Source organism: Poecile atricapillus, chromosome 18, assembly GCF_030490865.1.
Source record: "Poecile atricapillus isolate bPoeAtr1 chromosome 18, bPoeAtr1.hap1, whole genome shotgun sequence".
NCBI lineage: Eukaryota > Metazoa > Chordata > Aves > Passeriformes > Paridae > Poecile > Poecile atricapillus.
Window position 1 is genome coordinate 6,680,244 of NC_081266.1, and position 23,419 is coordinate 6,703,662.

Genomic DNA, 23,419 nt, shown 5'->3' on the forward strand with positions numbered 1-23,419 from the left:
AAAACCTCCCCACCCTCCCTGTCTAACTCTAAATTCTAATTCTAGTTCTAAAGTGAGTCCCACTTTGTTATCAGCACCAATAAGGCTGTTAGGCAGGAAGGAGATGATTTACAAGGGGCAGCTGACCACATCTGCAGGGTATTGGTCCCTTTACAGGAGGAGTGTGATGGTGCTGCTGAATGGCAGGGCTGATTACTCATCTCAGCCTGATTAAGGCAACATTTCTTCTAATAACTTGTTATTAAGAGATTTGTGATTAACTTTGACTTCAGTACTCTGTAGGGATTTATTATTTCCCTGATTCCTTTGAGCCTGATTTGACAGCAGCTTTGAATTACGAAATTTGATGCCATCTTTGATTCGGTTGCATCAATAGCTTTTTTTTCCCCCCAAAAAAGCTCTCTTTGCTCACTCCTTTATGCTACCAAGACTTGCTAATATCTTTGTACCTGCAGAATATTATAATAATAATAATAATAATAGTAATAATAATAATAATAAACAACAATAATAAACAACAATAATAAATAATATTAATATTAATATTGATGCTAAAATAAATTAAGTAATAATAGTGAATAATGATAATGACAATGATAATGATAATTATAATAATAATGATGATGAAAAATAAAAATAAAATAATAATAAAAGGGCAGCACACAAGATTACTTGCTGTACCAAGCCAAAGCTCCCCAGAACACATGGCAGCATGGAGAACAGGCAGAGATGTGAGTCAGAGGAGATGGATGAGATGGATGATAAGCCCAGAGGCAGAACGAAGCATGGCACAAGGAGCAGGGAGTGCTGGAGGCAGCCATTAGGCAAATCAGGCACATCCAACCATGTCCCCATCATGAGGGGTTCCAGAGGGAGCCACGTCAGCTTTTCCTGATTGACTTTGATGAGGGGATGCTGGCAGTAAATAGTCAGAGCATTCCAGCTGGGACATCCTAGGCACAGGAAACATTCCCACTGGAATGATCTGCTCCCCCTGGCTCCTCAGTGTCAAGGTGCAACAGGAGGCCGACCGAAAACTCCTTCTGAAGATGATTGTGGTATGTGGGGTCCTGGGGGGAAATGGGGGTGGAGCAGCATCTGCTTTACTCCTCAGCAACTTCCAAACACATCTGGAGCCTTGGCACGTTGCACAACCTCCTGCCACAGCAGCAGAAGTGGTTTGGGGGGGTCTTTGGCATGGAAAGGAACCAACAGAATGAAAACCATTTGTATTGGACATTAGTATTAGATTTCATTGTGCTCTGTCCTTCTGTGGGAGCCTGGATTCCCAGAGGAATAGAATTGCCAGGAAGGTGTTTTCTGTGCATTTTTCCAGGTAGCTGCAGTCATTTCTTTCACATGGAGATGTCATTTCCACAAGACAGTGCTTTCTCAGTCAGCTCCAGAGCACATCCCTGATGGTGCAAACCTGCAAGCTGCCCAGGAGCACAAGGGAGTGCACATGGGGCTGATTTAACTCTCAGATATACAGCTGAGCTAAGAAGTGCTTTCTCCATTTCTAGGTGTACTCAGGGGATTAAATGCATTTTGAAAAGCACTCTGTTTGCAGCAGCAGCCATCTCTTACCCAGGCATAGCTGGAAAAGCTGAGATCCACTGCAGTGACTTTCCTGACACCCAGGGACAGGGCACTTTGGATAGCAATCCCTTCATTCCTCATTCTGTAGACCCAGCTGCTCCACAGAGGCTGACATCATTTGACCACAAAGTATAATGCTAACCACCAAGATTTTTGCCAAAATATGATTTGATAGCTCAACACATTAAAATTTCTTTTGGAATCAAGTGAGTGTCCAGTAGATATGCTATTATTCACCAGTGGCATGCATTCAATGTCTCTATGCAATCATCCAGCAGTCTTTTTTTTTTTTCTATGGGTATATCTGCCAAGATGAAAAACAAGGAAAAATGTAAACCATTTTCAATGTGCTTCCAACTGTTGGACGAAGTTTTCTGAAGCACACTGTTGAGTTGTGATCTAAATTAACCAATATTCTCCTGAGCAGCTGCTATTCAAACAGTTACTCTGCATTTTCTATTTTGATTATGATCTGCAAACCATTGAACATGAATATTATCAGGTGGGCTACACATGTGGAAAATCTGGGTTCATTATGAGGCAGGTCATAAGGGAAGTTACCTCTTCCCCTGTAGCCTGGAATGATTTTATGGTCTTTTCTGGAATGAAGAGTTCTCTTTAAACAAAAAAAGTCCATCTTCCCAAATATCTGCTGGTGTTGCTGTTGCCAATTTGACAACTGTGACATATGAACACTTCACAGGAAATTTGGAGGTTTTTTGGGCTTGTATTTTTTTCCCCTCCAGCAGCTCAGAGTCCTGAAAGAGCTGCTGATGAAATATTGAAGAAGCGTTGCTAACATCTACTTCCAGCAATATAACAGCTCAGCTATACGTTTTAGACAGAATAAAATCTTGATATGGAATAGCTTTCCACTGGAAAATGTTCTAAGGAATCTTTCTGAAACTGCGTTGAGAATCCCAAAATTTGTGAAAGTTTTCCATCTAAATGTTTCAGAATGAAACATTTAATCTTTTCACTTTGAAGTAGCTCTTTATTTTGTATTTGATCCACCTGGTTTTGTACGTTACAAAACATTTTAAATATTTTTTTGAGTAGCTGAAGCATTTTGTCTCAGCACAATATAGGATATTTTTCCCCTTTAACTTCTCTTTCCCAGACAATTTTGAAGCATTTAGCATCATCCTAGAACAAAGTAAAGGGAATGTAACCGAGAAATGAGGGTGTGTTACCCCCTCTCCTGTGGATGTGAGCCACACAGGGTCTGGTTCAGCTCCAGCTTTCTGCAGGAAAGCTTGGCTGCTCCCCTGGGGCTGCAGGGACTCACAGCATCACCTCTGGACATCCTCAGTGAAGGTTTCAGTGCCAAGGCTTTGGCTGTCACAGCATCCACACTGCCTGCATTCTGCAATTCCTCCAGGAACCACTGAGTGTGTGGTCTTAGGGAACACAGAGCCACTTCCAAACCCTGTAGCAAGATATCTCAAACAAACACTTTGTGTCTATTAACAAAATTAACAAAATAGTTAATAGGTTAAAGTTAACAAAATTAACAAACTAGAAGAGTTCAGACTTTACCAGACTGTTGTGGGGAGGATTGAGATTTTCTGCTTGAAACGTTTCCCCCTCTCAACCCTGGTGAACAGAGGAAGATCTAAACACAGTTATCTACGGTGAGATTATTGATCACATGTGTTATTGTGATAATAATAATAATTGTAATTATTGATTACAGCCTGTTGGCTGAGATGCAGGCTATTTCCAGCTGAACAGAACAACTTTAACCACACTATGAGAAATTCAGTGATGATTTCCAGAGCGTGTAATTGAGGTTGTTACAGGTAAACACCAGCAAGGGCTGGGTATTTACCAGCTAAAACCAGCACTGTTCCAGCACTTACTAACCAGCAGCCCCTTTCTAACCTGTGCTCACAAGGTTTATCTCTTCAAAGAACCACAGAATGGATAGAGTTGGACCCCCTCTGCCATGGGCAGCGATTTGTCCCACTAGACCGGGTTATGTCCAGCCTGGCCTTGAGCATTTCCAGGGATGGGCAGCCCACAAACCCTCTGGGCAGCCTGTTCCAGCACCTCACCACCCCTGTGGTAAAGAATTTCTCCCTGATATCAACTGTAAACCTGCCCTACTTCAGCTTAAGGCCCTTCACCCTTGTCCTAGCCCTGCATGGCCTGGGAAAACATCCTGTGCTGGGCTCCAGGTGGATGCAGGACAGGATCCAGGTGGATGCAGGACAGGCTCCAGGTGGATGCAGGACAGGATCCAGGTGGATGCAGGACAGGTTCCAGGTGGATGCAGGACAGGTTCCAGGTGGATGCAGGTTCCAGGTGGATGCAGGACAGGTTCCAGGTGGATGCAGGTTCCAGGTGGATGCAGGACAGGTTCCAGCTGGATGCAGGATAGGACAGGCTCCAGATGGATGCAGGACAGGATCCAGGTGGATGCAGGATAGGACAGGCTCCAGGTGGATGCAGGACTCAGGTGGATGCAGGACAGAATCCAGGTGGATGCAGGACTCAGGTGGATGCAGGACAGGCTCCAGGTGGATGCAGGACAGGTTCCAGGTGGATGCAGGACAGGTTCCAGGTGGATGCAGGACAGGCTCCAGGTGGATGCAGGCTCCAGGTGGATGCAGGACAGGCTCCAGGTGGATGCAGGCTCCAGGTGGATGCAGGACAGGTTCCAGGTGGATGCAGGACAGGCTCCAGGTGGATGCAGGACAGGATCCAGGTGGATGCAGGACAGGATCCAGGTGGATGCAGGACAGGCTCCAGGTAGATGCAGGACAGGATCCAGGTGGATGCAGGACAGGCTCCAGGTGGATGCAGGACAGGCTCCAGATGGATGCAGGCTCCAGGTGGATGCAGGACAGGCTCCAGGTGGATGCAGGACAGGCTCCAGGTGGATGCAGGACAGGTTCCAGGTGGATGCAGGACAGGTTCCAGGTGGATGCAGGTTCCAGCTGGATGCAGGACAGGTTCCAGGTGGATGCAGGACAGAATCCAGGTGGATGCAGGACAGGTTCCAGCTGGATGCAGGACAGGTTCCAGGTGGATGCAGGACAGAATCCAGGTGGATGCAGGACAGGTTCCAGGTGGATGCAGGTTCCAGCTGGATGCAGGACAGGTTCCAGGTGGATGCAGGACAGAATCCAGGTGGATGCAGGACAGGTTCCAGGTGGATGCAGGACAGGTTCCAGGTGGATGCAGGACAGGTTCCAGGTGGATGCAGGTTCCAGCTGGATGCAGGACAGGTTCCAGGTGGATGCAGGACAGAATCCAGGTGGATGCAGGACAGGTTCCAGGTGGATGCAGGACAGGCTCCAGGTGGATGCAGGACAGGATCCAGGTGGATGCAGGACAGGATCCAGGTGGATGCAGGACAGGCTCCAGGTAGATGCAGGACAGGATCCAGGTGGATGCAGGACAGGCTCCAGGTGGATGCAGGACAGGCTCCAGGTGGATGCAGGCTCCAGGTGGATGCAGGACAGGTTCCAGCTGGATGCAGGATAGGACAGGCTCCAGGTGGGCTCTCCCAGCAGCACTGGTGCAGGTTTCACCTGGCTGCCATGCAGAGGAGCAGAGCAGAGGGTGTTTTAAGCTCAGGGCTGACTCTCACAGTGGCTGTGCCTCAGCCCCTGTGTTTTTGTGTTACAGCTCCACAGCCTTTCCCAGGGACATGAGCCCAAGGAAGTTCCTCCTAATCCTGCCCACCATTTCCACCTTTGGGATTTCATTGTTGCTAGGTGAATCCATTCAACAAAAGAAACTTCTGATGTCAGGACACAACCAGATCTGAACCATGCACTGCTTTACTGTCTCTTTAACTCTACAATTTACTGTCTTTTAAAGCCATGCTGGATTATTTCTGGAGAAGAAAGTAATAAAAGGTGCAGATATATGGCAGAGATTTCAGAATGTTCTCTGGCAGGAAGCTGTGCAAAAGCAGAGAAGTCACTGCAGGGAAAAGACAGCTTCTCTAAAAAAAAAAAATAAAAAGATCTAGTATTAAGAGAAATGCACTTTGTCATCATCACATGGCAAGGTCCTTATAAACACCCTTGATTTTGGAACCTCTTAAATTTACACTTTCTGGCATCAATATCCTGATGCCACGGATCTGTTTGGACAGAGATGACAATCAGTTACTCGATTAAACTGAAGAATTGACTAAGTCTAGCTTTACCTGCAGTGAAATAGATTAGTAGAATTGCTGCTATATCAGCAGCAGAGCTGACTCAAGTTTACCAGTGTACAGCAATACATTTCAAAAGTTTAGGAAGAGAAACAGATCCCCAGGAGTCCTTGGGGATCACTGAATTATTCAGTGTTGCCTTCTGAGTAAGGCTGATGCTGCACCACTTGGCTGCTTCTGTAGCAAATCCAGTAACTGGTGTTTGACTGGAGCATATGAAGGTGTCACATCTTGATTTAAAGAGTTCAAGAGATGGAGATTTCACCCCCTCTCTTGGCAAGTTATCTCCCTGTCCTCATTTTCAATTTAAACTTAACCTCAATTCAGCTTCCTGTTAGAGGGGGGTTTGTATGAATTCTCCAGCAATATTTAAAAGTTGGTTTAGTACCTGATACTAATTAAATCTAATTAAATAAAGAATTAATATTTCTTTTAAGCAGGACAGCTGCATCTCTTTCAGTTTCCCATTGCAAGGCATTTTATAGCATCCCCATGATTTGTATGGCTTTTCCTTTTCTATGCACTCTCCAGATTCTATGGGTTTCTCAGCTGTGAGCAAATTTCCCATGTCATTGTGATGTTAAACAAATTAATCTCATGAACACAGCTCTGCTCCTGTCATCACTGTAGAACTGCTGTGTCCCACAGCAAGCTCATGTTCAGTGCTATTTCCATGAGGATCCTTAAAGCCATTTCTGAAACTGCCTTCCAGTTGGATGGCTCTTAACGCTCATAAGCTGTATTTCACTTGTATTGTAGCTAGAAATCATAGGAAAGGCTAGATATGAAAAAGAGTTGGAGTAACCCTTGTTATTTCATATTTATTTGATATTCCATATCCATGCAAACTGGCAGAATTACCTGGCACAGGGCCATGCTGATGAGAATCAAGTTACCTGTTCATACTGGCTCAGCTGAGGCTGCTTTCACTCTGTGACACACAGATCCCCTCCTGCCTTCCCCGTCTCCACAAATAAATCCAAGCAGGTTTTTGTTAAATGGCATCAGTTTCACGTTCCCCTCAGCCACATCTGCAGCCTCATGGCCTCTGTCACAGGCTGCCTCTCACACATTCTGTTCTCCAGGCCTGCAAGGGTCCTTTCTAACACTTATTTCAGCTTTAGGCTCACGGATGACACAGATAAAAACCCTGAAGTGCCTCAGCCTCAGTCAGCACGTCAATCCCAGTTTGGATGGTTCCAGCTCTGGCACTCAGCATCTGTGCCAGAGCCAGCCTCAGCACCGGCTAATTGTGGCCACCAGAGCACAGCTCTGGGGCTCAGCAAGGGCTGCAAAGGGCAATAAATCCTTTGATCACAGGGTATCACTGAACACAATCCATATCTTCAAATGATGTTTTCTGAAACAAAAAAGTAATGCCCAGAAAGCCAAAGCTCACTTTCTATTGGGCACAGTTCTGTCTATTCCCTTTGCTGCTTTGCTGGTTGAAGCCCATATCAAGCTTTCTCCTCGTTTGCCCTCTGCTATCAAAGCAGCTGAGCCAGGGTTACCGAGGTCATCTTGTTCTGCCTCTCTCTGGTCACTCTCCTCTGGACTCAAAAGGCTGCTTCTTGCTCAAAGACTTATTAAAAGTTAGCAAGAGAAAGCTGTGCACCTCACACAGCTCTTGTGCTTCCCTGGTGCTGTTTAGGCATGCTGGGGTTTATTTTCTCATTCTTTATGGCTGCTGGTTTTCATCTTCCACTGCTATTTGTGAGGGCTGGAAAGGGTTTCTGCATTCCCTTGGTGCTTGATTACCTCATCCCAGTTCTCTTTAAACACAAATGAGAACTACTGAGTATTTCTGCTGTTCCTGGATCATTAAGATTTTCACCATCTTCTGCTAAGTAAGTGAGCAGTTCAGTAACAATTTCTACTGTTAGAAATTATTTTATTGCTGGTACTCTTTAAAATCCCTTACTGTCCTTAGGCTGCAAGGTAAAGGTTTCTTTTGCTCCCTTTCAAGTCTTTCCCCTCTTTATATTTCCACAGGCTCTAATTTACATAATTGCTGCCTCCTTCCTTTTTTCTTCTCCTCTTCCCCATTTATCTGATATATTTTTAATAGCTGCCTTTACTTCCTCACTTAATAGGGAGGTGCCGCTAACCAAAGATGTCCTTGCTCACGATTATGAAATTGTGGTTTTCAGTCATCTAGTAAAGTTTCCTAGAATCATTTCCAGTTTTCCTTCACACTTTCCTGTCTAGACCTCACAACTTCCACCCCATTTTCTCTTCCCAAACACATCCATTTATCATTTTCTCAGTTGCTTTGCAGAGCAGGACATGGGGAGCGTCACACACAGGAATAGAGATGTAGAAAACAGACTAGAAAGTAAACCTCATATCTTTCCTTGGACAAGGTAGAAGATGGAAAGTTATTCATTTAACATCCTAACGAGAAAAATGGGATTATTTTCAATGTCTCTTCAGAATATGCTGGACTGGGGTTCAGGTCCAGTTCTCATTTAGTCTAATTACAGAGTCATTACCAGGAATTACTAAGCTTGCACAGGCAGTCTCTTTTCTAGGAATTAACCAGCTCTACTCAGTTTGAAAATTGTTGGAAATATGTTTTAGCCATTATCACCAAAGAAAAGAGAGGCTACTGTGAAAATGAGATTAAGTCTAGTGATAAAATAGCTTTAAATAAGCACTAAAACACCAAGCACTCACTCACCCATTCCTATTAAGCTTTCCAGAAGCTCGTGCTTTATTAACAGCAGTGATAATTAAATGTGCTGTTTGTTAGTCCAGCTGTGATGCACTTGGGAGTCCTGAGGGAAAACACTGAGGCAGAGCATTGGATTCCCAGGTTTTTAGGAGTACCTTGGTGAAAGATGGAAAATGTGTCCCCTAAAAACCTGGGAACAGATGGATGGAGCTGCCTTTGATGCTCCTCCCTCCTGTTACACGCTGGCTTTGAGAATTGTAAGGAAGCAAAGGACAAGAGCACGCGATGATGCAGGAGTCAGGCAGAACAGAAAGTGCTAATGATTATGAAATTAGAGTCTTGATTACAACTGAGCACTGATTAAGCAAAAATGTGGTAGAAACATAAGGCTACTCCTTGGTACATTTTATTTTGGTTTGTTTCTGTTTGGGGTTTGTTTGTTTGTTTGTTTGTTTGTTTGAGGGCCAGTATGATAGCACACAACAACAAAAGAAGCATCCAGCTCTGCATAAGCAAAATGCCTGAAGAGCTTTTCTGGTTTTGTTTTCTGGGTGGTGGGGATTTTTTTGTTTGGTTGGTTTATTTCCCCTTTTTTTCCTCCTTAAGTGAAGTTGTCTGCAAAAGCGTGAGGGAAGAGGAAAAGAGGAAGAGAACTTTTGGGAAAATAGTATTTCTCATAAACATTACAGAAACTTTGCTCCACTGTTATAGTTATTTACTTGGTTTTAATGCTGCTGTTTGTGGGGAAATAAAATAGTGTACAAACCAGGTAAAAATGGCTAGCAGCCAGGAAAAATTAGAAACACAGCAGAAGGAATCAGGGGTTTGGGGTATGCAGTGAACATGGATCTGTCAGGAGGAAAATGACTACTGTCAACCTCAGGAAAAGGATTCTTCATCCCAGGTGTGCTCCTGTTACTGCAGCCCATATGACTGATGCAAGGGCTGAGTTTTGTGTTTCATGTATAATGCAACAGGAGAAGTAATTCCAGTGCAGGAATAAAAAAGTTGATTGTTTTCCATCAACCCCAGCCTCCTTTCTTAGCTCATTTTAAAGTTTTAAATCTCTTTCCAGACTAAAATTACACCCACATAGTCGTATCCCCACTGGAGTTCAATTTAGTTATCTTGGAAACACGACGATGAAATGATACTGCAACTATTTCTCAGTTATGGTGAAACCAAGACAATTTTATGGAAAAAAAGGAAAAAAGGTTTAACTGGGGCAGAGAATAGAACTAGGTACTAAATATTTTACTACAGAAAAAGATCTGGAACGTACACAAATTCGTGCAGCAGATTTGGTTTTCTGTGCTATTGGCAATTCTTTTTTAAAAATTAGGTCACTTTTTCAAGGAAACCTTAGTAACTGGCATATGTGGAGATTATACACTGCAGCTTGAAAGAAAAGGGCTTTTTAACAGCAGCATCTCCCATCCTATGTCTATTGTTTTTCAGCAAACAACAGAAGATTTGTCAAATTGGAATGGCTGTGTTTAGTCTCATGTTTACTCTTCTCTACAGCTGAATGCTAAATTAGAGTCGTCACATTGTCATAATTCCCTAAACTGGTTTGTTTTTTTTCCTACTCAGTGTTCCTGTACACATTCCTTCAAATCACAGGGAAATTTACTTTGAACTTAACTATTTGACTTTTTCTGTGGGGAAGACTCTTCTGCTTCAGAAATGTAAACCTAGAGACTGGGAGATGTAGAAATATCTATGCAAGATGTAGGTGCTGGTCCTTACAAAGCAGAAAGGCAGGAGCAGGTGCTGTGGCTGACTGCAGAGCACTCCTTCTCTGCCCAGTCTGATACAGACTCATCCTTACTTAACCCTTGACATCCATCTCTAAACACCCCTCTGAGACCTCTGAGGACAGAGCAGCTCTCTCTGACGGTGGCCAGACGTTGCAGCAAGGTTGCTCAGAGAGGTTTTGGAGACCCCATCAGTTGAACACTTTATTGAGATGAGCACGAGGAAGTTCAGCTACGTCCACTCTTGGCTGAGTTGTGAGCAGAGGGTGACCCCAGGGGTGGCTGCTCTCTTCAGGAGCAGTGACAGCAGTGGCTGCCATCCCCAGCAGGAGCAGTGACAGCAGTGACAGCAGTGACAGCAGTGACAGCAGTGACAGCAGTGACAGCAGTGACTGCCATCCCCAGCAGGCTCCCCAGGGCTGTGCAGCCCTGCTGGGCTCGAGCACCGTGTCCCCAGCTCTGGGGACCCACGCTGGGCGCCAGCCCTGGCACGGGCACACGGGCACAGGTGCATGGACAGCTCACCACCAGGGCAGTGCTGGTGGATGCTGCTGCTGAAAGCTTCAAATATGCTCTGAGGGGAGGATTGCTCTTCCATGAGAGTGGCCACAGAGGCAGCCTCCCCTCGACAGAAACGCTGCTCTTGAGTACGTGAAATAATTATGAGATGAATATGAATTGAAAGTGCACTTCCTCTTGACCTACTTCCCAGGCAGAGAAGCACAGCTTGATGCCCTCCTGTTTGGAGAGGTAAAATTATCTCTGCATTCCCTGGGCTCCACACAAGCCTCTATTGTTTGGTACCAACCACATGGCTCATTATCGTGCCTACTACGCAGTCTCTCGTAATGATTTCCTTCCCTCTCCTGTCAACACCCAGCTGACTAACCAAACTGGTTTCTGGGCAGAGAAGTGGACCTGTTTACCCTGCCAATAAATACACCTCTTTTTCGTTGGTGCTCTGAAGGTAAACATGCACAATGGCAGCGTGAGCTGGCCTTGGGACAGGGGCTGCTGATGCCCAGGTGCTCCAGGACTGTAGCATCAGATTCCCTCCTTGTTAAGGGAACAGACCTTTCCTACTCACATGGCTTTGGGATGCATCTTTTTACTCCACCACAAAATCAATTACATGTTCCATTAATGCCAGTGGAGCCTGGCTGGGCCCTGAGCCTCCCAGGATAAATCCTGCAGCAGCCCAAGGGTTAGAGCAGGACAGCAGTGCCAATTCCGTGACAATCTCCTGGCATGAAGGATGTAAACTCCAGAAATAGAGCTTTTGACACACGCCCTGTCCCTTCAGAGAGGTCTGTGGCTCTTGCTCAGGTGTCTAAGTACAGAGGATGCTCCAGGACAGCTCCTGCTGGCATTTCAAAGCCATCAACTGTGCTGGCACTGCGTGGTTCTTCCATCAAAAAACCTGTTTGAAAGGGGAGAGGCTGCTGGGATTTTCTGCCCTGGATACGCTTCCCCCCCTGCCCCCCCAAAAAAATCACTTCATGTGGTTTTTTAGGTATTTATTATAACTGATGTCTTGTCCAGTACCAAGTTGTACTGGAAGCAGTAGGGAGCAAGGGGTCACTGAATGATTTTTTAGTTAATCCATAACCTGAAGAAGCCACATGGAGAGAAGTGATAGGATGGTGCATAAATTGCCAGAACAAAATCTCCATTCCAGCTTCCCAGGCTGAAGTCTGTAGGCCACAGCGAGGAAAACTTCTGCTAGGAGAGAATCTGGTCAGGGGCTGTGGTTTTTTTCACATGTACATGCCATCAGAGATAAGAGCTTTTCCTGCAGAGTTCACCCAGGATGGATTGTGAGTCAGGGTACATGAATCACCTGCCAAACCCTGCAGTGCGTCAGTGATAAGAGAATACAAATTCAAAAGTGCAGGTGCCATATCAGCAGCTGGAGTGGAGCTGACAGAGCAGTGAGAGACAATGGCCACTCCTGAATTCTTTGCTTTGAATGTTTCGTCTCGCTTTCCACATGAAGATGTGACACATCTGAGTGATGTGACAGGTCTGGGTGTCCATCTGAGCTCTCTTGCCTTGTCAGCAGCGATAATTTCATTCTGTTTGGGCATCAGTAGTTGCTGCTGTAATCTCAGGCATCACTAACTGATCTCACAACAACCAGGTGTGTCCAATAACCAAGTGTAGTTCTGCATTTACCTTATCTCAGGGGGTGTGTGCATGTGGGTTTGGGTTTTTTGGGAGGTTTTTCTTCCCCTTCAATGTACTGGTGTACAATGTTTTCTTCCTTCTGAAGATAATTCTATTATTGTCTTCTATAATTCTGTTATTTCTGTTATATCAGCAAGGATGCTGAACAGGGAAACTCTTTGCTTGAATTAATTCAAGGAAACTGATTCAAAGGCATTGTTTTGGTTGTCAAAGCAAGCACAGCTTCAGCTGAACCGGGCTCCGATTCTCTCAATTTGTTGTCACGGTCTAATTAAATTAATCTTAATTTAGATCAATTAATTAATTAAGATTGCCTCAAACCCACACAAATGCTGAAATCCAAAGCCAATAGGAGTTATTAACCATCACCCTTGGCCAGCCAGCCACAGCCCAGGGCTGCCCACTGAGCTCCGGTTCCAGTGGCTCCTGCTTGCCCACAGCCCCCAGGAGGAGCCCAGCTGGCCACGGAGCCAGGCAAGCCTCAGGCAGCTCCTGCCCCAAAGGCACTGCAGGCAAAAGCCCATCCCAATTAAATAAAATTAAAGCTGTTTGTTTAAATGCTGCTTTGGCTTCCCCGATGCCAAGCGCTTCCTGCGACGCTCCACAAGTGTCAGAAGCTCAGAGCTCATTTCCATCCACCTCCTTCCAGGGGGCTGGTGAGGCCTCAGACAGGCTGATTTCTCAGAGAAAATTTCTTTTCAGGCTGATTTCTCAGTATTTCCCTGCACTGAGCAAGGCATTGTGGCTGAGAAGTTCCCTCTGGCTGCACCAGGAGTTCCAGCCCTGTTGGGCTCATTGAAGGGATCCACATTCAGTGGTTTGGAGAGAGCACTGTTTGTTTGGAAGTGGGACATCTATAAACCAGTTTTTGCTTCATGCTGGATGGGTAAGAGCAGCCAAGGCCTGGTGTCCTGCTGCTGTGCCCAGGGATGAGCCCACCCCAGACACCCTGGCTCCCCTGGGCAGGCAGGAGCAGGAACCAGACCACCTTCCTCCCCACACATCTGCTGCTGCAGAGCTTCCCCCAGCCCCAGGAGCCTCCCCAGGGACCCAGGAACGCTTCCCAACTCCTTCCTACTCAGAATCTGGGAAGGGCTCCACACTCCTGGAGCATCCAACCCCATTTCCTGGCTCACTTAACCTGGCTGATCCTGAGATGTGCTACCCTAAAAGCCTTTTTGTCTTCTGTGACCTGGGCTAGAAAGTGATGGGGTGCATCTCATTTTCCTGCCACATCTGGGACAAGCAGACCTTCACCATTTAAGGCTATACAGGAACACTTCTTTCACAGCACAATTGCTCTAAATCATTGCTTTAAAAGCTGAAATGTTTAAACAACTGAGAATGAAGTTTATGCTTGCTTGCATTCTCTGTGTTATCAGCAAGTGAGGTTGCACAGAGTTTAGGTTAAGGCCAATTTTATTTCTAAACCACTCTCTAATCTAATCTTTAATACTCCTTTTACATAAAACTGAACAGCCACAGCATCAGCTGCATGAGACTCTGAGCCCAAAACATAAAACCTCTCCAAGCCCTACTGCAGTGTCCTTCCTGCACTGCAGGAAAGAAAAATTGAAAACTTCAGGGGGCTAAAATTGACATTCAGGACATGTAGTGTTAAAGCAGGAGAAACAGCTTTAACTGAGGAGAAATTTTATGGGAGGAATGTGTGTCACATGGTTTGTATCCAATATTCAAAAGAACACAATATAGGGCTGCAACAACCATTAAGAAATATCTCACATTTAATAAGGGGCAGTTTTACTTGCATGACAAACCTCTGAAGCAGCTCTTTTTACAGTTCCCCTCCCAAGCTTTCTTGTAAACATTATTCACTGTTACCTGCCAGTCACAGCTTAGTCCAGGGTTTTGTGTATTATCCAAAATGCAACACAAAAGCATAAAATTAAAGCAAAAATAAAATTTAATAGATCATTAATAGAAGAAAAACAAGAGAGAGAGCTCTACAGTTTCTTTTCCAGTATGGATACTTCCAGCATTATCTTAAATGAGTTACATTAGCATCTTTGGAGACCAAAGAATTCTGATTTCTGAACTCTTTGCCCTTAGACTTCAATCCCTGCTGTGCAGCTGCTCAGAGAAGTTTCCATTTTATTCAGTGCACTTTTGCAATACCTCCTAACCTAGAATGGCTGTCTAGAAGGCATAAAACCCTTTTTAAACATAGTTATAACCAAATTTATAATCCACTGGAAGAAGATTGTCAGTATATTAGCAGAGGCATAGGATAAGGAAGTTTCTTAATGGTGATGCTTTCAGGGCCACACTTTTGGAGTATAATTTAATTTAGCATTGTGAACTTAGGCTAAGATGGACAAAGATAAGTGTTTTAATTGTTTAACTTCCATTGAACTCAGTGGAAGTCCCAGTACCACTTTTCCAAAGTGGGAGATATTGCTGCCCACCAGCTGTTTCACTTCTGATCTCTGCCCAACAGTAATTCACAATTTATGTTCAAAGTTCTGCTATTCCAGTGGCCATTTTTATAACCCATTAAATCTGAACTGCCCTGAACTTAGCATGCCTAACTCCTACAGCACCATCAAGCTGCACTGGAGGATGGGAAGCAAGAGCAAAAACAATCTCATCCTATGAATCCTTCTGTCAATACAGCAAGCTATAAACCCAAACAACAGAATGACCCCACCCTTGAAAGAACTCCAGGAAGAAAATGGGAAGCCAAACTTAATATTTTTAATTACCAAGGCAAACCTTCCATTCTATCATTCCATAACCACCTTAAACCTCCCCCAAGAGCTTTCCTGTATCCTAAGGCAGGGCCTTGGCCCAGCTTTCCAATTATTAAACTCCTATAAAGCAGCACAGCACTGGATCTGCTCATTTCAGATTTTCCTTCTGTGTCCAGGGGTTTGGGTGTGTGTTGTGCTGCATCTTTCCTGTGCTCTGAATGTAAGAAGGGCTCCCTTGGTGACACAGTTAACAGTTAATATGCCTCATCCAACCATTTATCTAATTGAATAATCCCCTTCTTTTTTAGCTTAACAGTCCATTCTCACATCTCCAGTTTTACAAACTAGAAACCTTTTTCTTTTTTCATGTGTGCCTTTTGATGTGAGGTAATTCCATCTCAAAGCTTTGTCTGCTTCAGGTTTCTGTCTCATATGGCCAAAAATACAGGTTCTGGCACAAAACCCCATCTGGATTTTCCTGTTGGTTCAGAGTCACATAACTTCAGTTAAGAGCAGCAAGACTGCAGAGGAACCTGAACATCCCCAAAACAATGTCTGTGTGCCCCCAGACAAAAGACACCGAGTGTACCAATGAAAGAGGAGAATTGGGAAGGAAGGGGAGGAGTGGGGGATTCTTTTGGTTCCCCCAGTGAGCAGGGGCTCAGCAAGCTGCAGGCTGAAGGAAGGGAGGTGATGCTGCATCTGTCAGAATCTGGGTTGTTTCTGCTGCAGGCTGCCTGTGTGCTCTTAAGCAAGTCTGTGCCCGTCCTAACAGGACACCCATGGTGTGCTGAGGTGTCTGCTGCCACTTTATTCTGAGAACAGGAGCATCCCCTCCCTGTGGGACACATCCCCTGCCTCTGCAGCTGCAGTAACTCCTTCTCGACCCAGACTGCAGTGGCAATTCCTCCTGAGAGGTGACAGGAGCAGAGAGCCATGCACTGACCACCTGTTACAGGCTCATAGGGACCAAAGCTCAACCTCAGCTGCTGAGAAGGGATCCCCTGGAGGTCTCTAAGGCATTTCACAGAGTGATTTCCATTGCTTTGTGACCTGACCTGTGAAGGTTTCCCAGCAGACTGGCAGACCCTTTCAGACCCACCACTTACAAGAGATGAAGAGCTGCCCTGCCCAGGTGAGCTGTGCCTTGGTCCCCTTTAGGGAATGCCCAGGAAGGAGCTGAGGCAGCTCTCTGTGCCAGGTGCCCATGGCCAGCACTGTGCATGTGACAGAGCAGAAACCCTGAGTGCCACCAGCTCTGCCAAAACCCTCAGCCATGCTCTTCCCTCTTCCCACCCGGATTCACACAGCTTCCTTTCCGTGGAGAGCACTCTAAGGGTGGCCAGGGGCTTGTAAAGCTCAAAATGTGCAGCTGAACCTGAGCTCCTGTGCCTTGGAGCGAGGTTTATCTGGGAATTGTTGCAAGAGGTAGAGCGCCCTGGGAATGGGAATTCCTGCCTGGTTTCATCAGCTTCAGGGCTCCCCTGCATGGCAAATGGAGTGCAGGTGGATTGTGTTCACAGCACAGGAGCACACTGCACTTCTGCAGGAGAGCTCACCCATCCCTCTCTCCCCCTACACATCACCCCTAGGAGGATTCCTGTTAATTCACAGACAGGGAAATCTGAAATGCAGGGAGGGCAGCTGGGATGCCCTGAGCCACATGGCAAATGACAAATGAACCTTGGGCTACCTCACATGAAAAGCAACATCAGGCCAGGGCTGGAGCAGTTCTAAATACAGGGTCACAAGGGACCATTGCTATATCCTTGCCCCATTCTAAGATTTTTCTCTTCCCCTCCTCAAACATCTGCTGCAAACCACAGTCAGAGGGGAGCTGGACCTCTGGCCTGATCCAGTACAGCTGTTACTATGTTCTCTCAGTTTTAGAAATCAACCTGACCCCTCAACACTGGATACAAACACGCTTAGGCTTGGAAGGAGTCCAGTTTTAGGACCTTGCTTTATGAATGTTTTGTATTAAAATGATTTATACGAACACATTTGCTCTTTGGATCTGGCAGCAGCCTGCGATCAGACCCAGCTTTTCTTAATATTTTGGGCCATAAGCCATCCAGCTTGGGGATTTATTCATCTTAACGTGTTTAGCTTTGTAAGCACAATGCAGTAGTTACTGTTGTGCCTCCCGGCTGCTCTTCCATTTTTTATAAACTCATTCTCTCTGCTAACCTACTTTGAATTTTTTCTTCTAAAGCTGTTTTTAGTCTTCCCCCACCTCCTTTTTTTTTTTTTTTTTTTTGTCCCCCAAAACACTGGGATAAAACACTAGTGACTTGAATAGGCTCCAGCTTCTATATCCTGACTTTGGAAATAATTGTTCCCACTAATCCTTTTGAGTGCACTCCCAGTTCCATATATTGAAAGAGCTGTCCCCCCCCTGCTCCCCATACACACCCGATTGCTTCTGTTCAGCAATCAGAGATTATGCATCAGCACTTTGTAATTGCTGGTGCCAAGCAGCTCTTGAGCCCCAAACTCCCAAACTGCCCCAACCCATGCAGGGAGGCTCCTCCAGCACTGCCTCCAGCCTTCCCTCCTCATCCTCAGCTACCTGGAAAAGAAAAATGATCTTGTGTTCCAGCTCAGCCCTGCAGCCTGCCAGTCGATTCCTGGATCCCTCCAATTCGGGGTCATAAATCCACTTAACGAGGGAGCTCCGTACAGATTTGGTGAGACACTTATTTGAGCGATACATAATTTATGTTGCCCTGTAGCTCGGGAACCCTTGAGTGAACACGCTGGAGAAAGCTGGCAGGCAGCAGCAGGGAGTGCCCGAGGGGGAGAGGGGAGCAGGAGACGGCGGCCAGGGAAGGAGGGCACGGAGCAGAGGAGCTGGATAGCAGGAGAGGGCGAGAAGGAGGAAAAGGAGGAGGGGAGGAGGAGCCCTGGAGCTGCAGAGGGGCAGAGAGGGACAGGGGACGAGCAGGAGGGGAGGAGAGCAGGGCAGGGCAGGGCAGGGCAGGGCAGGGCAGGGCAGGGATCAGCGCCCAGCAGCACCGGCGGGGATGCGCTCCCGCAGGCGGCCGGGGCTGCGCTCCCCCGATCCCCTCGATCCCCTGCCAGCCTTCCCAGCCTTCCCAACACTCCCAGCCTTCCCATCCTTCCCAGCCCTGCCAGCCTTCCCAGCCCTGCCAGCCTTCCCAGCCCCTCCAGCCCTGCCGAGCCCGCCGCTCCAGGCGCTCCGCATCCCTCTCCCTGCAGGACAGCGCAGGGCGCTGCAGTTTTCCTTCCAGCTGGGAACAGGGCTCAGCCAGCGGCACCCCCATCCTCCAGAGACAGAGGGGCCCTCCTCTGGCACCCCTTGGCTCAAGGACGAGGATGCTGAAGGCTGCACTGCAGGTGACATCTGTGCCCGAGAGACCTCAGCAGTTTGCTAGCAGCAATGAGACAAAACACGGGAGGCAGAGAGAGCAAATGGAAAGGCCAAGTGTGGCAGACTACAGAACACGAACAGTGCTTGTCAAACCCACAGAATCTGTGCCTGCTGCTTGCCCAGGCTTCCACTCCTGAAGAGGCACTGGCTCCCAGTCGCTCCTGGAAGTCACTTTTTGGCTGGAGAACTCTCATCCAAGCAGCTGGTGTCAATGGGTTCTCTGTTAAATTCAGCAGTGACCTGTCACAGAGGTGTAGGGACACCTCAGAGACAGATCTCCATCAGGACCAGTCTCTGATACGTGGGGAGAGGTAGTGGGAAAGCACCTCAGATTGATTTTCTGGGATTTTTGCAATATGGTGAACTGAAGGCAGCAAACACTTCGCTCTGAGCAGGACCCCTGGTGAGCAGAACAGATGGCTGTATTAAAAGGAAAAAACCCTAAGCACAACTGGACTAGCCAAGAGCCTCCACAGAGGCTGAGGAGGGGGGACTGGCCCTGAGCACTGAGTTTTCCTTCCACCTGCAGCATCCACCACGAGGTTTGCTATTACTTCTGTTCATGGAAAGCAGCCACTTGCTGCTGTGCCAAACTGGAGAAAAACAGCCTTTTCCTCTCCAAGTTCCCAATGCAGTCAGTACTGGGGTATTGGCAAAGTGTTCCTCGGGTGTCCTCTCTCCTGCACACCCTGCACAGAGCTGCTTCCTCAGCCATGAGCTGACACACAGAGCTGGCAGTGCCAGGTGAGCAGGGCTGGCCACCGCCACTCCTCCCGCTCCTGCTGCTCTCTGTGCCCAGCCATGGATGCTAAAAAGGGCAACATTCGCTCCCTTCATCCCAGGTGAAGTGGTCAGGAGCTGCAGGGAGAGAAGCCAATAACTGTGCCCTGAGAAGCAGGAGCACTGACTGGGGGCCAGCCTTTAACCCTTTGCTTTCTGCCAGGAAAGGGGACCGTACTCCTCTGCTGCCCTGCAAGATGAAGGTGACTGCCAGTGAGATTTTGCCTCCATCAGCCAGTGCTTACAAAGCCTTTCCAAAGCTGCTGACTGGCCAGTGCTGGGGAAATGTTCCCTGGGTTTCCCCATGCCTGATGCTGTGTGTGGCTGATCAGGGCTGGGATCCCCGTGGTGGCTGTCTCCGAGTGCCTGGCCTACATTTGTGTCTGTTTTCTTTGGCATCCTGCAGCATTTCCCTTGGAAGGAATGGCCAATAATACATTTCCTACTCAGACATTGCCCTCTGACAGAGAGCTCCCATAAAGATCATCATTCTCATTCTTGGGAGCCTCGTGCTGTTCCACTGCCTCTTTCAGGCTGTTCTCCTCTGGGGACAGGATCACAAAACCCACAGAGTACACAGGGATTTGCAATTAGATCTGCTCTCTCATTCTTTTTCCCCTAATCTGAAAAATGTGACAAGTAAACTGCAGGTTTTGTAGAAATTGTCCAAGAAAATTCAGAAGAGGTTTGTGCTTCCCTTTGACCCCAAATCTGCCGGCTTTGAAAGAAATATTTAGATGAAGCTCCTCCAAAAGTTTACAGAAGAGAGTAGCTGTTTCTTGTAAAAATAAATGCATGAAAAGCCCCAAGAGTTTCTCTTGAAAACGAATTTTAGTGGGAATTTCTCAGGTAGTTTCAAGGAGCTGTGGAGCTCAGCATACCCTCTGGTACCAGAACCTGGTTTCACAGGCCTGGGGACCTGAGAGCTCCCTACAGCAAAACCAGAGGACAAGTTGAAAAAGAAATTAAAATAAAAATTCATTCTGTTTTTTTGCAGTGATATTGATCCTTCTTTCCATAAGAATTCCTACACAAATTAAAAATAAAAATAGAAGTGGGAGTTACATATCTGTGCACAGTTCTGAGTGAGAATTAAGCCTCTGATGTAGAACTCATAGATGGGTGCCTCACTCAGCCCCTGAGGAGATCTGTATCCCTGTGCCAGTTTAACACAAGAGAAAAAGGGATTTGCCTGGGTCAGACTGAAGGCAGCAGGGTCCTTGCAGGGAGAGAGGCTGTGTCACAGGGATAGAGGAGACATCCAGAAAGGGGACACAGGGGAGCTGCTCCAACAGGAGCTCACCCAGCGCTGGTGTATGGCTGAGCTGGAGCTGCTCAGTCCCACTCAATTCATGCTCTCATTTCCCTACTCTCTGCAAGGGGCAGTGGTGTAGAGCCCCCGTGGGAAAGGGCTGTGTCCAGCACATGTGCTGGCTCTGCAGCAATGCTCTCAAGATGGCCTTGGGGTCTGGCTGCCAGATCCAGCTCCCTGACATGTTACAGAGAAGAAAAGGCAATGATCTCCACTTCCCTAAGGACAATCCTTCCAAAGTGACTGGAAAGTCACCAGCTCTAGCCTGATGGCATAAATGACTTTTAGGTGAGCCTTCAGGTATGTCCTGTGACTCCACTTAGGGCTCTGTTTGCCAAAAGGGAATCATTTCATCTCCTCAGTGATACCACATAACCTCCCTCAGCTGTCTGGGCAATCCTCCTACAGGGAAACCCAAGATGCTCGTCAATCAGCTCCTGGGCTGCAGGAGTTTACAGGCCTGAGCTTTAAAGAAAGCAAAAGCAGAAATGGTCTTTGGAAAGCTCTGTGTGCACTCTGGCAGCTCAAGGAAAGCATCACAGCACCCCACAAACAGCGGCTCAGTGCGACAGCAGCGGCACCCCGAGCAAAGCCATCCTCCAGCATCGATCCAAGTGCCAGGTCCCTGAAGACTCCTGGTTTGTTTGAGCCTCTCCTTATTGGAAACATCAGGATTCCATTCCCAGCTCCTGGACTGGACAGACCACTGAGGGCCAAATCCATCTGTGGCTTTTCCCTGCATCACAAGGAGCCACGGAACTGGTGAAGGGGCTGGAGCACCAAGGGGATGAGGAGTGGCTGAGGGAGCTGGGGGTGTTCAGCCTGGACAGGAGGAGGCTCAGGAGGGACCTTATTGCTCCCTAAAGTGCCTGAGAGGAGGCTGTAATGGGGTGGGTGTTTGGGGGCTGCCCATCACAAACCTTAAGCCATCCAGATGCAAGTTTAGTGTCCAACTTCCATCATCCCTTATCCTTTCAGAGATCCTTCTGGATCTGCCTGGACTGACAGAACTTTGATTCTGGAGTCACAGCTTTCCAGTTGTGCAGGTTTCCCCATCCAGCTGCTCTGCAGAGGACAGCAGGAGCTGCCTGTATTTTCATGTCCCAGATGGGAACATGCCATCACACTCCTCCACGTGAGACAAGTCCACCTCAGAGCTGTTTGTTTTCTCTGCCTCATCATCTGGGACACAGAGCTCAGGGCATTGCAACTCTGCCCCATTTCACCCTCCAGGTAGAGGAACACAAGCTCAAAAGAAGGAAGTGTTTTCATTCTACCAGAGCTCCTGACTTGCTTTCTTTTTCTCCCCTCAAGCAGCCAGAACCAGATGCCTCAGGCTCCTGGTACCAGTCACTCACATAACAGCAGCTCTGCCCTGTTTGTACAGTGCCCTTGTTCTCAGGCCTGAACTCATCCTTACACAGCCACAAACCATCAATGCTCAGCCTTGTGGTGCTGCAAGGAGGGGCTGATTCCTCAGGAATGAGGGAAACAGCAACGAGAGGGCTCAAATTGCCAGCCCTGCAGCATTTGGTACCAGCTCCTCTCTGTTTCAGCAGGAGCACATGTTCTGAAGCCCCTCAAGATAGGTTTTTAAAATGTGTTCTCAGGACATGAGGACATGTTCTCATGATCTTTTGCTGCCTCCTTTCCTCAAGGTGCCTCGATTCTGTCACTGCCACTGTAATGTTTAAATCCCAAACACCTCCACACAGCCCTGGAGTTTTTACCAGTTCTTCAGACTTCCACCTCCTTGCAGTATCTTTTACCTTCCACAGCAAGCAGTACAGGCTTTGCAAAGGAGCTGTGTAACCACAGGAATGTCACTGTCACAAACTGTAAGAGCTAAATGCTCTCAGCTATCATATTAAAAAAAGCCCTTTCCTACCCCAAGCAAGCCCCTTGGTAGGGATCACAGCTCACCAACAGCTCAAAACAGACACAGCCTTTCCTGCCACTTTCATGTCTTTGTGACATCAGGCTGACCCACTGGACACTGGAAGTGTTGTTTTCCTTTCTTTTTAAGAAAAAAGAGCACAGTTTATTGCAAATACACCTAAATCTCTTGTAACTGTTGCCTTTGCTGGTGGTTTATTACCAGCTTGTGATGCTCTGGGTGAATGGAAAACTATCATCCACTTCTTATTTTTTTGGTTTGGGGTTTTTGGGCATTTTTGGTTTTGTTTTTTGCTTTGTGTGTGTTTTTTAATCACTTGGGTCAAGAGAGCAACAGGTGAACTCACTTAACAATGGATGGCCAAAAGCAGCCCAAGTACCTCCACCTTGCCATTAGGTAAAGGGCAACCAGATGGTTTGGCTTTTGTAACCAGCTGTTTCTTTCCACTGCCAAAAAAACCTCCCTGAATGACTAATTAAGGTTAAGTGTGATGGATCCCACCCCTTGTCTCATTGCATTTCAGTGCCTGATATTTTGAAGAAATGCTGTCCTTGGTTTCAGAAACAAACCCCTGGACTATTTTGTCTGCTTTAGCATTTTGTGTAAGACAGAAGCCAGCAAAAATCATTCAGAGGAGGAATAAAGCCCAGCCACTGACAGTCATAGAATTATAGAATTGTTTATGTTGGAAAAGACCTTTAGGATCACCAAGGCCAGTCACTAATCTAATACTGCCAAGGCCACCACTAATCCATGTGTCTAAGCACCACATCTGCATGCCTTTTGAATTTCTCCAGGGATGGGGACTCAAGCATTTCCCTGGGCAGCCTGTTCCAGAGTCTGACAAACCTTTTGTTGAAGGCAGATTTTTTCAATATCCAGTCTAAACCTCCCCTGGTGCAGCTTGAGGCACAACTGCTTCTCACCTGGGAGA

At 46.9% G+C, this 23,419-nt stretch overlaps 1 protein-coding gene across 3 annotated transcripts in view; it reads left to right on the forward strand.

Moving 5' to 3' along the window:
• NINJ2 (ninjurin 2) overlaps positions 1-23,419 on the forward strand; it is a 47,292-nt gene that overhangs the window by 16,080 nt on the left and 7,793 nt on the right. The window contains exon 1 of one of the 3 annotated variants that reach the window (XM_058852934.1): positions 17,731-17,792. The exons of the other annotated variants lie outside the window; for them this stretch is intronic. The gene's annotated coding sequence lies outside the window, so the exon portion shown is untranslated. Of the gene's footprint in view, positions 1-17,730; positions 17,793-23,419 lie in introns of those variants that run through there. 3 annotated transcript variants of the gene reach the window in all.